The sequence below is a fragment of the Mus musculus genome, chromosome 11, assembly GCF_000001635.26.
Source record: "Mus musculus strain C57BL/6J chromosome 11, GRCm38.p6 C57BL/6J".
In the NCBI taxonomy this organism is placed as follows: Eukaryota; Metazoa; Chordata; class Mammalia; order Rodentia; family Muridae; genus Mus; species Mus musculus.
This window is the reverse complement of record NC_000077.6, coordinates 63,945,140-63,962,477: the sequence shown is the minus strand read 5'-3', so window position 1 is coordinate 63,962,477 and position 17,338 is coordinate 63,945,140. Positions and strand designations below refer to the sequence as shown.

The 17,338-nt window shown below is 48.8% G+C and overlaps 1 long non-coding RNA gene across 1 annotated transcript; it reads right to left on the bottom strand.

Moving 5' to 3' along the window:
- Positions 1–87: 87 nt before the first annotated feature.
- Gm30060 lies at positions 88–5,855 on the bottom strand. Its single transcript, XR_388739.4, has 6 exons — positions 5,767–5,855; positions 4,783–4,971; positions 3,849–3,903; positions 1,971–2,046; positions 1,696–1,868; positions 88–1,515 (listed from the first exon to the last, which is right to left on the bottom strand). It is a non-coding gene; the product is annotated as a predicted gene, 30060 (long non-coding RNA).
- Between the last annotated feature and the right edge of the window lie 11,483 nt (positions 5,856–17,338).

Sequence of the window (17,338 nt, the reverse complement as noted above, 5' to 3'; positions counted from 1 at the left end):
ATTTATGAATCCACATAGCAGGGTCATAGCACAACCGTTGTCTCAAGTGAGCATCACTGGATGGTGGCGATATTTGAAGTTTAGTGGTTTTTGAAATGTATGGTTTTTTTACTGTATTTACCACACAATACAGTTTTTAAAAAATAAATAAATAATGCCCCTCCTCTCCTCCCTCCCTGTCTGGCCATCATCTCCTCTACCTCTCAGCCTCAGCCAGTCAGCCACCCTCCTATTTTAGGGTTAAATAGTTTTTATTTTCTTTTGGTTTGGTTTGGTTTGGTTGTGATAGTGGTTTTGAGACAGGGTCTCATGTAGCCCAGGGATGCCCTAATGTGTGTCTGCCTTCCACGTGCTGGGGCTGCAGTTACATGACACCAACCACAGCCACAGGACAGAGCACACAGAGAAATGAGATTGCATGATGTTGGTCTTTCTACGCCTAGCTTACCTCACTCAGCAAACGCTCCCCATCCCCGCCCCCGCTTCTCTTCATACTGTTGCAGATGATAAACTTTCACTGTTCTTGACTGTTCTGCTGTAAGGACGTATAGCCCACATTATCTGTTAATTGCTACCGTTATTATTTGATCTAAGATGCCATCCAAAGACCATAACTGCCTCGTCTCCGGATTGGGGCGTGGGGGTGATGGAGGCTCTAAGACACAGGGCCTGGTAGGATGTCTTCTGACCTTTGGGAGCCCTTGAAGGGATGACAGGACCCCAGCGCCTTCCTGTCTGTCACTTCCCTGGGTATAAGGTAGTAGCGTTCATCTGGCGCATTCTCCCCTCAGGACAAGCTGCCTTTGCATAGCCTGAGAACTCCAATACCCTGAGCGAGCAAACCTTTCGTCTTTGCTCAGTCACAGTTCTCACAGTTCTGGGATGCTAACATACATTTTCATGCCTAGCACCTTCTCAAAGCCGTCCAGTCTCTGCCAGCTGCCTTCTATTGTCAATCTTCCATAGGCCTTCCCCATCCTGTCTTCCTACTCAGGACCTCTCAGACCTCATTGTATTCTCCAGTGTTCTCTACAGCCATCTTTCATGTAGAGCCCCACACCAGGCTATTGACAAACTTTCCTGAGGACTCCCTGTGCTCAAGGTGACCCCACTCACCAGACACCATGGCTCCCACAGACATCAGGGCTCATGCCTGGCCCGTCTTTCTGGGCACTCTGCTTTCAGGTGTTCTGCAGTCCAGTGTCCTAAGATTCCTACCCAGTAGAGATCTCTTGGAGTCCAAGGGAACATGAACAATAAGGCCTTAGGGGGGTGGGGAGGGCTCAGACTAAAACCCGAAAGGCTGAGCTTATATGAGCAAGTGATTCCCTACCTTTCTAGGCCTAGAACCTTCCTGTATTGACGCCCCCTAGTCCTGGGGTCACAGAGTGGCTATAGTGTGTGATGCTGGCTAGATGCAGGTGCCACCCAGTGTGGAAGGACTTCTATGGATACCGTGACATGGTGGAGAAGGTCTCCAACTTGCAATGGTTGGACTTCGGATTTGGAGCTTCTCTGCAGTATGGAAATGGTACATACCAAATAGAAGTTTGCAAGGAAGTTTGAATTTTGAGCCTTTCTAGGGCTGCCCGGTGCTTTTTTATGTGCCCTCCCCCCACCCACCCACCCCCCACCCCCCACCCCAGCCTTGAGTGGGCTGAATCAGACCTTGTTTGCTGCAGTCAGCTAGCTCACCTAGGGTGAAGGCTTCCAACCTAGGTGCAGTCTATTGTCCCGCCAAGTCTGCAGCTTCCTGCAAGAAGCCACTGCCTGCTGAGCAGCTGAGCTTGTTTTCCTGAGGAGATCCTGGCAACGCGAGGAGATCCTGGCAGAGTGGGAGATGGGTTCCCCACTTTAAAAATCAGACCCTAGAATTAAAGTTGAGCCTTGATTAGAACTTTGTCTTGGCACATTATTTCTCCGGCCATCCATCCCATCCACCCCCAGCTTTCCTTTCAGAACCCAGTAACCTGTGACCACTGGCAGCTACCCTTTTTAGGATGCTGGGCAGCAGCAGCAAGCTGTGACTCTCAAGTCAGCACAGACCTGTGGGGAAACACAGACACTGAGGCACAATCCCGTTGTAGGCTGAGCAGAATTTATAGGTGTGTGTGTGGGTGTGGGTGTGGGTGTCTGTGTGTGTGTGTGTGTGTGTGTCTGTGTGTGTGTGTGTGATGTGTCTGGGTGCCTGAGGACATCAGAGAACAGCTTCAGATCCCTAAACCTAGAAGAGCAAATATGCTATTACCATGGAACCATCTCTCCCGTACTTCCATATTGCTTTGAGAAAATTCTGACAACTTCCTTTTGTTTTAATAAGCCCATCTGTGAAGAATAAAACCAAGTTTCAGACAAGAGAGATGGTTCTGTGGGTAAAGTGTCTCCCGGCACACAAGCATGAAGACCTTAGTTGGAATTCCCCAGAACATATGTAAAACAGTGTTAGTGCCAGACGAGACTCAGATACAGGAGAACCCTCAGAAGCTGGCTGGTCAGCTGGCTGGCACACACAGTGGTTAATAACAGGGTGGGAGGTGTGGGCCAACACCTGAGGTTATTCTCTGGTCTAGTATAGGGCATCATCTCACGTGTGTCCCCCACCCCTCATATGCCATACACATGAGCACACACATGTGCGCGTGTGCACACACATACACATATTAATGTCCATCTTTGGAAGACTTTAGCTGTGAGAAGATGCCATTTCTCCTGAGTCTTTTCAAACATAAAAGTAGGCCCTAGTATCCACTAGGAATGGCTGTTAGTAAAGATTTTTTTATTTTTAATTATACATGTGTCTGTCTATCTGAATGTGGATATGAGCACATGTGAGTGCAGTTTCTTGAAGAGGCCATAAGAAGGTACCAGATACCCCAGAGCTTGAATTGCCCAATATGGGGGCTGGAGATTGAAGTTGGGTCCACTTCCTAGGAGTGCATGCTCTTAACTGCTGAGCCATCTCTCCAGCCCCAGCAATACCTAACCTTAGAGCATTTTAAGTATGTGTTAGGGATCCCAGAAACTGGTGTTGACAGCCAGAAGCAAGAGTGTGGAGCTCTATGGTGCTGTGCTGTGTGCTATGACCCTGTGCAAGGCTATGCATCTGATCATGGCTTCTCTTGTCTGTATTCCACTGTCTGTCAGTCCTCATCTCTTGCTGGCTTTGCTAAGAAATAACTGGGCCCCTGTATATCTTTGCCCAGTGGAATGCTGGGAACAGAGCAGTGTCTTTCTGCTTACTGGCCCCTCACATCATGAACACTTGCCCTTCTGACTTCTGCCAGTACCAGGGTCCCAGTACCTCTGGTACCCTCTTTCCCTTTCCTTCTGTGTCTCTCCCTCCTGCTTCCCAACACCCTTCAAGTGACAGAGCAGTCACGAGGATGAGGCCTCTATCTAGTTTCAGCTGCAGAGCCCCACAGGAAACAGGTCAAGGGGCTTCCAGTGGCAAAGAAAACAGGTACCTCCCTTGACCTGGGTGGAGAACAGGTTGGGGTACTGGCCTGGTTCTTTCAATCACTCCATTAGTGGCATGTGTCCCCCATCTCTCTGCTCCAGTCAATGGAGTCAGGTGACAAGACACAACTCAAGGAGCAAATAGGAAAGGCCCATCCACGGAGCCCCCTGTCCTGACACACAACTTTGACCTTTCCCCACCAGCCTTTTTTAATACAATTATATCTGCTAAGCTACTTCCTAGAAAGGCATTGAAGAAGATCCTTGCACACCCAAGTATAAGTAGCCTCATGCCAGGCAGATTACACTCCCAGCATCTTTTAGCCACAGTTTCCTAACCAACCGTAAGAAGTGAAGATAACATTCTAGATCAAACAGTTTATAATACTCACCTCTAATGTCAGGTGCCTCCCTTAGTAGATAGACCCATCCTATTCATCACAGAACCTATGAGAGACAAGGCATCTGACTCCAAACTTCAATTCTGATTGGCTGGCCTGCTCATATACATCACTGTGGTACCCATCACCCCTCACCAACTTGTAACTACCTCCCAAGCTTCCTAATGCACCTTCCTTGTACAATCGCTCCTGCCTAGGCTTTTTAACATGGGAACCAGAATAATCCTGACACCCGGGTCACATGTCTCTGTGCTGCAACCTGCACACATGGGGGCTAAGGGGCAGGGAGTCATTCATGATGGAATAGAATGCAGAGAGCTTTCATCATGGCTGCCAGGCCCACATGATCTGACCCCGCTCCATCCCAGAACCACCCTGCTTCCATGCCTTCCAGCCTCCTCCTCCTCCTCCTGGGCTTTCCCGCCTCCTTTTTTGCTCATCCCGTGGATCACCTCCTAATTTCAGTAAAATGACACCTTAGATAGGAAGTATTCCTTTCACCAAGCAGCACCCAACCCCAGCCTAGCTCCAACTGCTTCTCACTGCCCGCAGCCGTCTTCTTCCCTAACACTCATCACTGGTGGACATGGTCAGTGTATCTCATGGTCTCTTTGATGTAAACACAAGGGTTTACATCACTCTACCTCCAGTATGTAAAACACTCGGCATCCAGAAGACCAGTAACCAACCCCAAGACTGACTCATTCACCCTACCCTGGAATATATCAGGAACCCATGTCTACTGTCTACATGGAGATAGCATCTCATTAAGTTGCCCAAGGTGGCCTTGAACGCACTCCAGCCCACACTCTCCTGAACTGCACGATCTGTAAATGCTGGGATTTATAGGCCTACAGCACTAGGACCAACCACCACTAAATGTGAGCTCCCTCATCTCCGGAATGTATGAGAATCAGCATCACACCTCCGCCAGCTGAAATGGAGCCTTCCAGGTTGACCAAGGGAGGAGCAGCCAGTGCAGACGAAGCCGAGGGACCGGAAACCCCAGATGCAGAGAGAACACCAAGGCCAGTGGCTCTACTGTCCCTTAGAAGCCACGAAGTTCCAGGTCTGAAGAAGAACAGGTCTCTTGTTTAGGTGACACCAGGGGGCACTGTAGGAGGACATGGGAACAGAGAGAAGCAAGTGTGTGGGTGAGTCACCCCTCCCTTCCCTTCCTACTCTATCTGCACAGAGGGAGGTGAGGTGCCTAAGACAAACAACTCCAAAGACTATCCAGGCAAACACAAACAAGGCCTTCCCCTTCCCCGCCCCAACAAATACAAACACAAAGGGAAAAGCCCAAAGCAAACACAGCCAGTACCAAACACCCAGAAGGGTGGGGCGGACTAAGTCCCATTCCCGCCTTTTTATCCTGAGCCACTGATTATCAGAGGTGCCTTGGCAAGCTGGATCCCCGGGAGGAGGGGGGCTTTCAGGGACAACAAAGCCTCGTGAGGGCAGAGAGGAGGAAGGGTCCTGTCCCCCAAGTCTTGGGACTGAGCCCTCCGCTTCTAGGTCTCACAGCTCAGCCTCACTCAACATGATCCTGTGTCTTGACCGTTTGTCCTTCCTTGCCTGTGGCTCACACCTGTCATCGGGTGGGTCTGGCTGTAAGCCCTAACCCTAAGGGAATGTGAGCCAGACTCAGAATTCAGTCGGTCCACAGCTCCTTCCTTCCTTTGTTGGTGGAGTCCAGTATTGTACAAAAGAACTGAGCCTAGGCAACTCGTGCTGATTACTGAGGCTGGGCTGGGCCAGACAGAGGGTGGGGAACAAAAGTGAGGAAGAAGACGGAGCTCGGGTGCTGGAAAGCCCTGTGGCTGGAGTCTAAAAGTCAGGCAGGGAGAGGGGAAGAGAGTCAAGAGAGAAGCAGAGGGACCCAGCTGCCAGGATCCATAGTCTTTACCCAAAGGTAATGGGGAGCCACAGAGGAGATGACCAGGAAAACAGCAGCATCAGGTGAGGGCGGTAGGAAGTACAATGGAGCAAGCAGGTGAGAAATACAGGCCTGAATCTGAACAGACAAAAGGGGGTGGGGCAAGGGAGAAAATCACTCAGCCCTGCCTTGGGTCTTTGGCTGGAAAAAGAAGCTGGGATATTCCTAGTAAGAGACAAGGAGTTAGTAGGCAACAGAGGGGCCATGGCTAAGGTAATAAAGGAAGTGAATTCCCAGGATAGCCAGCTTCTTCCTCACCCTCCTGACTTGAGACAAAAGCCTGGCAGCTTAAAACAAAGGCCTCCCTGGCTTTTGTCTCCCGCAGGCAGGCAGGCAGGCAGGCGGGCAGGCAGGCCCTCTCCTGATGGACTGGCCCGACGAGTTCAAGGCCTGCTGAGGGCATGTCACACAACAGTTCTGGGCCCATCAACCATCCTAGCTTTCTAGAGGAGAAACGCTGCAGAGGCTTAGAAAAGAAAAATTCCCATGCTTGCTAAAAGGAGTTGTCGGCGTTCCAAGTCCCCCATCCGCTGTTTAGAGGGCCTTTCCTCTGCATGCCTGCTGCGTGTGCGTGTCCCCTCACCTCCAATAAATGTCTTTCTACAGCTGCTGATGCTGTTTGCTGTGATTGTGGGTTTTTGTTGTTTTTTTTTTTTTTTCACTGTTGCCTGCTGTGCGCCAGATTGTTCCTGCCTTTTTAACTCTTTAACTGACAGCGGAAAGGACCCCATAGACTGCATCACCCAGCTAGGGAGACAGGGTGGTTGCACTCACTGCATAGGACATTTCCTCTGCCATTTCTGATGTCCCCTTCTGTCGCCTGAAGTCATAGGCACCCACTATTGCTAGTCTCATACCTGAAGAAGTAGTATGCCACCCCCGGATGGCTCCACCCTATCAAGCATACACTAAGGCCTTTCGAAACTTGTAGGCCTCTGGTGACCGTAGGAAAGTCACCTTGAGTGACTGGCACTCAAGGAAAAAGCTTCCTACTGATGCAACATCCTGCTATAAAGAGGCAGCTTACTGGAGACCCAACAGTGCCTGCTTCCTGGCTGGAGGTAGCCTTGGCTCACCAGTCAGGTGCCTCCATTGGAAACGTCCCATGAGATAATCTCTTCCTCCCTTAGCCTGAGTCCTATGCTATAAAACCACTAGTTAATTCAGTCAGAGCATGCATTTTTTTTTCCCTAACAGGAAGAATGGGAAGGCTGGTTGTGGAAAGCCTTCTGGGGTACCGCTTGGCAGGAGTCTGACATTGGCTAAGGACAAAGAAATGGGCTTCAGACAGGAATCTGACATTGGCCATGACAAGGAAGTAAGCTCAGGCAGGAATCTGACATTAGGGCAGGATAAGGACGTAAGTCTCAGCAAGAATCTAACTTTAGGCTGTAACAGGGAAGTAAGGGAAGGCAGGAATTTTAGTCTTAGGGTGGAACAGAAGAACTAGGCTTCAGGCAAGATTTTGGGCTTGGACAAGGAAGTGGGCTCAAGTATTTCGGTCATTATGACAAGTCCTTTTAAACAACTGTCACGGGAGTAATCGCTTGCTGCTTAGTTAGTTCCTTATTGTACTGCTTGTCCAAAATACTTGCATGTAATTAAAATGGTATAAAAAGTGGGTTGGAAAATAAAAATTTGCCTTCAGTCTCAGAAATGACCAGGGTCACGCTACAATGTTGTCTGACTAACTGTCTTTTTTTCTTTTTAATCCTCACTCCTGGAGAACATGTTGACTGACTGAGTGGGCTTGGTCAGCTGGTGGCTGGAGAGATGACTCAGCAGTGAAGAACACTGACTGCTCTTTCCAGAGGTCCTGAGTTCAATTCCCAGCAACCACATCCATCTGTAATGATGGTGCCCTCTTCTGGTGTGTCTGAAGACAGCTATAGTGTACTCGTATGCATAAAATAAATAAATATATCTTTAAAAGAGAGAGAGAGAGAGTGGTAAGGCTTATTTTAAACCTGTCTACCCTGAGATCTGCGTGGACAGTGCTCAGAAGGAACACAAATGGCCACAAGGACATAGGAAATGCTCAGTGGAGTTAGCTGTTGGGGGAGTACAGACCAAAACCAATGAGAGTCCATGTCACTCTAGCAAGGACAGCTATGGTCCCAAAACAAGCTCTGGCAGGGTGACAAGCAGCCCCGATTCACCGTTGAGTTGTAGGTTAGTGTGGACACTTGAAAATAGAGGTTGAAAGTAGACAAGTGATCAATAGAAACTGGGAAGGAGGCTGGGGGTGGGGCAGAGGCAGGGGCGGGCCAGGGGTGGGGCAGAGGCGGGGGCGGGCCAGGGGTGGGGCAGAGGCGGGGGCGGGCCAGGGGTGGGGCAGAGGGGCGGGAAGATGAATGAGGTCAAGAATGATGTATGCATTATGCGTATGAAACCAGGATGTTAGCTCCCACTTACCAGTATAACTGATATGATGTTGGTGGTATTAACCATTTAAAAAATCCAACCCAAATCCTGGCTCAGACCCAGGTTCCTCACACTGCTGCTTGGAACTTACTCTGCTTCAAAATACCAAGCCTCTGCCTTAGGACCAGATAGGATAAAAAAAACATCTCCCCACTAAGCCTATTGTCTAATCACAGGCAGCTTATCCAGCCTAATAGTAGAATGTCTCCCTGTAAGGTGACTATTTGACCAGCCTAGTTTCAATCTGAATCCATCCTGCACGTGACAGGAATCCTGCTGAAGTGGACTCAGTCAAGAAAAGAAATGGGCAGTTCTTGCAGTTGAAAGCTCAAGTAGCATCCAGTTTTAGGAACGGTCTGATCCAGGGGTCAGGTAGGTCTCAGCACCCTCTTGGCAAGATCACTCCCTTTAAGCTGTTAAAGCCTCTGAAAAGATCATTCCCTTGTCCGCCATAGGCCACATCCTGCTCTAGGCAATGGGGATGCCACCAAGTATCTACTTTTCTGCCTACAGTGTCTCCAGAAAAAAATGAAAAGACTCTGCTGACCATGGTAAGGAACAGGAAGGCTGGGACAGTTTCTATTGCAAACCAAGTGAGAATGAGCTTAAGTCTTGGGGCAGCAGTACAGGCTGCCGCGATGTGCCTGACTTAGGCCCATGCTTATTTTGACTGTCAGTCACAGCGCCCTTCTCAGAGTGACTTAGGTCAGCCACTCTAAGGACATGGGGACTGCAGAGAGTCCCAGGGCCATGAGGAGGTATGCCAGCCAAAGCAAGGCCACACTGCTCTCTACACCCCACACTCCCAGCCATAGCTAAGGCAGGAAGGTATGTCCTTCTGCAGGCCCGAGCTCTCTGCAAAGAAGAAACAGCCCAAATGAAGGTGACCTGGATGACCTTGGTGTGAGGTCATTGACTAGGTGACAGCTTATGCCTTTTACCGCTAACTAAGGTTTCCCAGGCCAAAGCCTTGTTCAGAGTCAGATTAAAGCAAAATCCCAAGGGTCGAGAGCATCATGTAGGTGCCTTTGAACCTAAGCATCTTTCTTTTTGGAATACAACCTGGTCTGCAAGGCTCTGCTGCTTCCTCGAGGCATGCATAGGGGTGGAGGGTCTCAGAGGGAAACTTCTTGGGAAGCCAGCAAAGTCTGCCTCCCCACCTTCCTGTGGCCTGGAATTGCCATGGGGAGCTCTCTGGTTCTGAGCCTGCTTGCAGGACCAAGGACAGCTAGTGCCCGGACACTCCAGAAAGAGGAAAACACCAGCCGCAGACAAGGTTCTCCCACAGGAAGTGGGCTGCTCCCTCAGAATTGTCCCTGTTCCCTCATCTCATCTCAAAAGGGATACTTGGCATTCTTCAAGAGCCATTGTAATGCTAATGTGTTTAGTCAAACAGAGGAGGCCAGACAGATGTGGGCCATTTGGCAGGGATGTAGTTCATTTGTTAGCAAGTGCGGGAGGCTGGTTGGCAGGATATTAAATATTACCTTGGTTATCCACAAACACTTCATATTTCAAGAGAGGCAGGGAGGCGAGGGCTGCATCCGATACATCAGCCTCTGTCAAAGAGGCAGAAAGAGGCAAACATCTGATAAATCTGTGTGGATGTGCTCAAAGATCAAAGGCCCGAACATATGTGTTTGTGCAATTGGCATGCCAGCAGACAACTAGAACAGACCCAGCCTGGACAGCTGGACACAGAGAGAATTAGCCGATTCCAGTCTGTAATTAGCTGAGTCTCTGGAGCTGTCAGAGAGTCAGTGGCTGAGTCCTCCTGCCTGCTGTGCCCGCCCGCCCCGCGGGAAGGAGGGTCAGCGGTGAGTGACAGGGTGGACTGGGTCATTGCTCAGCCCCTCTGTTGAGCTGATGGTGTCTCTCTGGGTTGGGTTTAATGCCAACTTGACACGGATTCGAATCGCCTGAGTAGGAACTCTCATCTGAAGAGCTGTCCCGATTGCCCTGGCTGACATGTGACAGTGAGGACCACGCCTAGCAGCCCAGATAAAGGGGCGTGGCCGAGGAGGAGCCTTTCGCTTGGCCTGGCCTCCCCTTCCCTCTTGCTGTGGAGATGGTTTACTCCCTTACTGATTGCTTCCGCATTTCCAAGCTTTCATCATGGATTAGGGACCAGCAGCTCTCCAGGAACATTCCAGGCTTTAAGCATCGGATTGGGATGCTAAGGCAGCCAGCCTGGCGGACTGAGCAGCTACCAGCTACCGGGTCTCCCCCATCCAGAGCAGAGCAGTGAGAGACAGCCTTTGTGGGACTCATCTGACTGCTCAAAGACCCAGTAGCTACCAGGCTACTCTCTGGTGTGATTCTGTTGCTACCATTTTAGAGTTGAACTGATAAGTTCTTAGACACACACACACACACACACACACACACACACACACACACACACACCTGTCAGCCTACCCTCCTGGCTTTTCCTCTCTCCCATCGCTGATGGAGACTGCAGAGTTCACCCTTTGATTGTCCTTCTGTCTCTACTCACCCCTTTGTTGTTCCCATCCAGTCTTAAGGCTGCCACGGTTTGACTGTTGCCCTCAATGTTTGTCTATTGCAGATGTAACCCTCACATTCAAGTTCACAGTATTTGGAGGTAGTGACTTTGGTGATCAGTTAGAAATAGGGGAGTCCATGTCTCTGGTGCCCTTGTGGCAGCTTTGGTAGCTCTGTAAAAGGAAGAGAGAATGCGCTTGCACATCTGCTCTATCTCCTGAGTACTACCCTCCCTCTATCCTCCCCACTCACCACATGCTAGCCCTGTGCTCTTGGACTTCCCAGCTTCCAGAGGTGCAAACTTAAATAAGCATATTGTGTTTTGTAAATCACCTAGTCTGTGGTACAAGTTACAAGTCAGAAACAAAGACGCTGTCTGCCTGCTAGTATCCACAGCTTAGACCTCACTGGCTACGTCGTCTTGTCTGTCCCATTCCATCTGCAGTTCCATTAGCCCCGTATTGTCTGCACCTTCCATCTCCCTGTGGGAGCAACTGCCCGAGATTACTTTTGCTGAGCTCCTCTGTACATCCCTCTTTCCATCCAACGCCAGGCCTGACTTTCAGGAGTCCCTGCTGTTGGTGTCTCTGGGACACACCCAGAATCCAGCCACTCTCCTCTGTGCCACTGACAGCATCTTACCTGCACTGCTTGGGTAGCTTTCTTCATTCTCATCCTGTCCTCTGTCACCTCCTCCTACCACCACAGTTGGAGGGATCATCAGAAATCTTGTTTATCATGCCATGCCTTACGCTACACGGTTGGTAGTTCTCCAGTCCCCTCTGTTCACACGACCACCAAAACCTCTTCGTGACTAATGCCCCATTACCACCTGACCCCATTTCTCCTCTTATCTGACCTTCATACCAACTCCCCTTTCTTCCAGCTTTTAGATGGTCACTGTTAATCTGGGTGTCAGAGTCTTGGGGACATAGCAGCATCTCGGTTCACTTCTTTGCCTTCCCTTGAATGGATTTTAGAAAGTATTTCACCTTTGGTGGGCTAAGCTAGCTACAGTAACAAACACCCTCCCTGGGAATCTTTTGCTTATTTTGTATATGTTTGTTTGGGACAGTGTTTCTCTGTGTAGCACTGGATGTCTTGGAACTCACTATGTTTACTGGGCTGGCCTTGAACTTAGAGATTTGCCTCCCTCTGCCTTAGGAGTGCTAGGATCAAAGGCTTGTGTCACCACTGTACTTTTTGAGGCCTGGACACACTCTGTAGCCCTTACTGGCCTGGAATTCAAGAAAAGATCCACCTTCCTTTTTCTCACAAGTGCTGTAATTAAAGGATACACCACCCCCTCTGGCCTAAAAATATGCTGCTGCTGCTGCTGCTGCTGCTGCTGCTGCTGCTGCTGCTGCTGCTGCTGTTGTTGTTGTAAGTTTGCAGCTCCAGCCAGATGTGCATCACACGTGAGCTGAGATTTTACTCCACTCCCTGGACTGTGGCAAACAGAAAGGAAAGCTCAGGCAGAGTCTCTCACTGGAAGCTAATGCACCACCTCACTCCACTCCAAATGCCCCACCCAGCCCCAAGAGAAGAAATCCTTCTGTCTATGCTAGGGGCACCTAATATATTTCCCATATTAGCACTCTACTCCTGAATTTATTGAGGCAAAGAGTTTGAGCAACTTTTTCAAAAACCTGCTGACAGTTTTTTTCAACTCTGATTCTGTGTGCGCAGTCCTGGCCCAGAGCCCTACAAATACTCTGCCCCTGAGCTACAATTCAAGCCTTGATTCATTCTCTCTCCCCTGGCCCCAGCAAAGATGTATTTGATATGTATATTTTATGTGTATGTATGTATGTGCACAACATCTGTGCCTGTGCCTGTGCCTGCAGACACTAGAAGAGGGTGTCTGATTGTCTGATTCCCTGGATCAAGAGTTACAGATAGTCATGAGCTGCCATATAGGTACTGGGACCAGAACCCAAGTCCTCTGAAAGAACAGCCAGTGCTTTTAATGAATGAAACATCTTTCCAGCCCCAGTGGTCCTAATTGTGCCTGTTTTATGGGGGTGGCAGGTAGTTGGTGGTAGAATGGTCTTTTGACATAGGGTCTCATGCAGTCCAGGATGACCTTAAACTCAGTAAATAGCCAACGATGACCTTGAACTACTGTTTCTCCTGCTTCCACCTTCCAAGGCTGGGATTACACCTAGCTAGAGATTCCCATTCTTGAGGAATACTTTCAAACACCACACCAAGAGAAATGCCTGGCTCCCCTTCTGCGAGTTGCCATGAGTGAACTCTTCAAAATCCAGTGCTGTGCCAGTCCCACTGAGAGACACACTTATAGTTTGTCCTAGAATAAAAGCTGCGACACATTGACTGTGGAAATGCTGCCACAATCTGCAAGGGACTTATAGGGAAAACAATGTTGGTTGGCCCAGGAGTAGAGTCCATTTGCTATTAAATGGGAACAACAGTCATCAGATAGATTTCCATTTCCGTACTGATTGGAATGGCTGGGCTCCTGATCTACCCAGTGTGAGCCCACTTCACTTGTTAGGAGCTGGGTTAGCGACAGGCAGGGGTATGACCTGACTTTAGCTAGTAAGTCTTGAGAATGTGAGCAGTTTCTGGAACGGTTGCTGTGTCTGTAAGGAACAGGAGGTCTCCACTTTCTATGGGCATGTGGTACCTGCAGGGGATACCTGCAAGGGGCACACAGTAAAATAAGACCAAGACCTCTGAGTCTGGTGTTAAATGGAATAGTATACCATTGCCTTATTTAAAACAGTTCGAGTTGGTTTTCAGTGGTGGGCAGCCGGAAGCATGCTGGTTGACACCATGAAGGGGAGTTGCAAGGGCCTTTAACTAGTTGTTTTATGTCAAGTTGACACAGCTAGTCTTCTCATATGGGAAGGGGAAACCTCAACTAAGAAAATGTCCCCAGCAGACCAACCTATGGGCAAAGCTGTGGGGCATTCTCTTGATTAATGATTGATGTGTGAGGGCCCAGCCCACTGTGGATGCTGATACCCCAGGGCACTTGGTCCTTGGTTATATAAGAAAGCAGACTGAGCAACGCAGGAGGAATGAGTCTGTAAGCAGTGTTTCTTCCTGGCCTCTGCTTCAGTTCCTGTTTCAAGTTCCTGTCCTGCCTTCCCTGCGTGATGACGGACTGTGATGAAGACATTTAAGTTCTGTTTGCCCCAAGTTGCTATTGATCTCCCAGTCACAGCAACAGGAACTGTAACTAAGACGCCTGCCTTCCCACAGAACACGTGGAACACACAGGGTAGAGAGCCGTAGCAAGCTCCAAGTGGTCCACAAGCTCTGACTCGAACGCTACCTTCAGCAGCCAGCACGGACAGCAGATGGATGGATGGCTTCCTCCGTGCAGGGGATGATAGAAACTCGGCTTCTGGCTGGTCCTTGCCCGGTGTTCATCATCAGCTGTATAAATTGTCCATAATCTTGATCTATAGAAAGACCACTAGGATTTTCCTACCTAATTTTTTTTTGGATCTAAAATGGTCACTTTGGCAACTGCTGTTCCTAAAGTCCAGATCAATATGGCTGAAACTAAGGGAGGTGAGAATGGATCTGGGTCTTGTCCCCACTGAAATACAAACAGGTATTAGGCACAGGCATGCTTCCTGTACCACCATACCACACAGATCTCAGATCTCTCCCTCTCTCCACTTCTCTCCTCCTATCCCCACTCCCTCTAACTCCTGCACTCTCTGTCTCTCTGTGTCTCTCTCTCTGTGTCTCTCTCTCTGTCTCTCTGTCTCTGTCTCTCTCTGTCTCTGTCTCTCTCTGTGTGTCTCTCTCTGTGTCTCTGCCTCTCTCTCTCTCTCTCTCTCTCTCTCTCTCTCTCTCTCTCTGAGACAGTCCAGGCAGTTGCTGGTATTACAAGTGTGGATTACCACATCTGGCTACCTCCTCCTCTTTTCTCAATGATGAACCACAGCTTTCTTGGCTGCACTTCCACATGAACATGGCTTCTCCTCCTCAACATTATTGACATTTCGCACCAAATAATTCTGTTTTGGGAACACTGTCCACTGTAGACAGGATTTCAGCAGCTTCCAGCCGTCCTCCCCTGCAGCACTTCCAGCTGTAGAAAATAAAAGTATTTCATTTATCCTGGGAACAAGTCACACATCCCCAGGGAGAACCACTGACTCAAAGAGATAAAGTTTTGAAAAATCTGCTTAGTGAAGGCACCGTTAAATGTGGTCCCAAGCTTTTCATCCATGTTTCTTCTGTTACGATGACCCTGACATCCTGGGGGCACCAGTACCCCTATTCTATTCTTAGCTTGCAGGACTTGGATGGAGCTGATTCTAACCAGGTGCCACAGGTGACATGCCACATGGGATTGATCAATGGGAGTATTTAGTGTCCTCTTGGCCACGGTGACCCATTTCAGCACCGATATGTGTTTCAGGCATTGACCTCAAGACTCATGCTCAGGTCTTCTTTCACTTGAGCTCCTGGGCCTGCACTTGTGGGAATATAAGCCTGGAATTCCTGGCTGCCATCCTACTACTCAAAGGGAAAGTCTGTCTGGGAATGCAGCCAACACAAGAGAAGGTGAGAGACAGTTCCTGGTGACAGTATCAGAGTCCCCAAGTAATGTCTTTCTAGTACAAGGCCTCCTCCCTTGGACTCCTGTTTATATGGGCCAGTCATCTCCTCTGGGGATTTGGGCCATTTGGCTTGAGTTTTTGTTTGTTTGTTTGTTTTTCCAGTTTCAAGAATTCCCAACGCAGTTTTCAGTTAGATTTTATCTGCAGTCGTGTACAATCACAGCACCAATGCCTTTCCTGAACACCAGCCATCCCTGCATACAATTGTGGATTATTTGCATTTCTGTTTTTCCTCTTATGTGGAGGTGCTGTGGTGCTAGGGATGGAATCCAGGACCTGGCACATACCGATGAAGCCTTTAACCTCTGAGCTATACCTACAGCCTGCTTTTGCTGTAGGTTGGATCCTAGCTGTGTCTGCTGTTCCCCATTGTGGCTGCTAAGAAGTGGGGCCTAGTGGTAGGTTTCAGGTCTTTAGGGACACATCCATGAACAGGTAGTGGGACTCTGGTTTCTCACACCTTGGGCAGATGAGAACCATTGCTTTACCCTGAGTTCTCCATCTCAACCCGCTTCACGACAGCCAAATAAGCACGGGGGTCAGCCAGCCATGGAGAGACACTGCCAGAACGGTGGGTGGTGTCAGTTGATTGGCTTGAGTATGTGTTATGGTGACTGAAAATGCCTTTAGATGACCACTCTTCAAGGATGCTCAGGGTCGAAGGATAAAGATGCGGGCACTGGAAGGAGAATGAGGACCTTCTTTCCCTGGAGAGTCAAGTCGCATGTCAACTTGACTGAACCACAGGGTGCCCAGATATTTGGTTAAACATTATTCTAAGTGTGTGTGTGTGTGTGTGTGTGTGTGTGTGTGTTCTACGTGAAATCAGTGTGTGACTATGAAGTAAAGCAGACTTCCCTCCCCAGTGTGGACATATCTTACCCAATCCATAGGCTTTCGTAGAATAAAAAAGATAGCTATCTATGTTCTCCTGCACTTGGACTTGGACGAGAGATTTTATTCTCAGTCTCTGATTCTCAGGCTTTGAAACCCAATGGGAACCTAGATAATGGGCAATTCCAGGCCTTCCCCTAGCCAACTGCAGATGTTGGAACTTCTTCAAACCATATGAGCACAAAGGTTTTAATAAGAAGCTGTAGAGTATGTGTGAGTGTATATGTGTGTGTGAGAGAGAATGTGAGTTTGTGTGTGTGGTGTGTGTGTGTGTGAGAGAGAGAGAGAGAGAGAGAGAGAGAGAGAGAGAAAGAAAGAGAGAGAGAGAGAGAGGTGGGAGTGTCCATCCTCTTTGTAATCTTTCTCTGGAGAACTCTGAACAGCAGGTGGGTTTGGGTAGAATAGTATGTGTGAGTGGAGGAAAAGCAGCCCTCTTCGCTGCTTTGGGCTCTCTTTCACATCTATTTACACTTCTCTGATGCAAATGATACCATCCTACTCATGAACTTCACAAAAAAGAGTCACAAGGCTTAGAAAATTTTGGGAACAGGTGAATCACATGGACACAGCCCTTTAGTACAATCTGAGTGGAATGGGGATGTGTGGTGTTTCTGACCTCGCTTTTAGAAGCCTTTTATATTTTTCTAGCACCCTTAACTGTAAGGGTGTAACCCTACCTGCAGAGAAATTCCCTAGCACCCTTACCTGCAGAGAAATCCCCTAAAGTGGAAACCAAAGCATATTAATATGTCACTATATGTAAGTTCCTCTTTTTTTTCAAAGTTTTATTTATTATTTATATGAGTACATTGTAGCTGTCTTCAGACACACTAGAAGAGGGCATCAGATCCCATTACAGATGGTTGTGAGCCACCATGTGGTTGCTGGGAATTGAACTCAGGACCTCTGGAAGAGCAGTCAGTGCTCTTAACCTCTGAGCCATCTCTCCAGTCCCCATAAGTTCCTCTTGAAGTCTTTATTTGCAGGCTCTGGGTGGCTGGTGTTATATTTAGAAAGATAGATGGCTACTAAACCAAACCAAACCAAACCAAACCAAACCAAAACAAAACAAAACAAAACAAAACAAAACAAAATAAAACAAAACACCC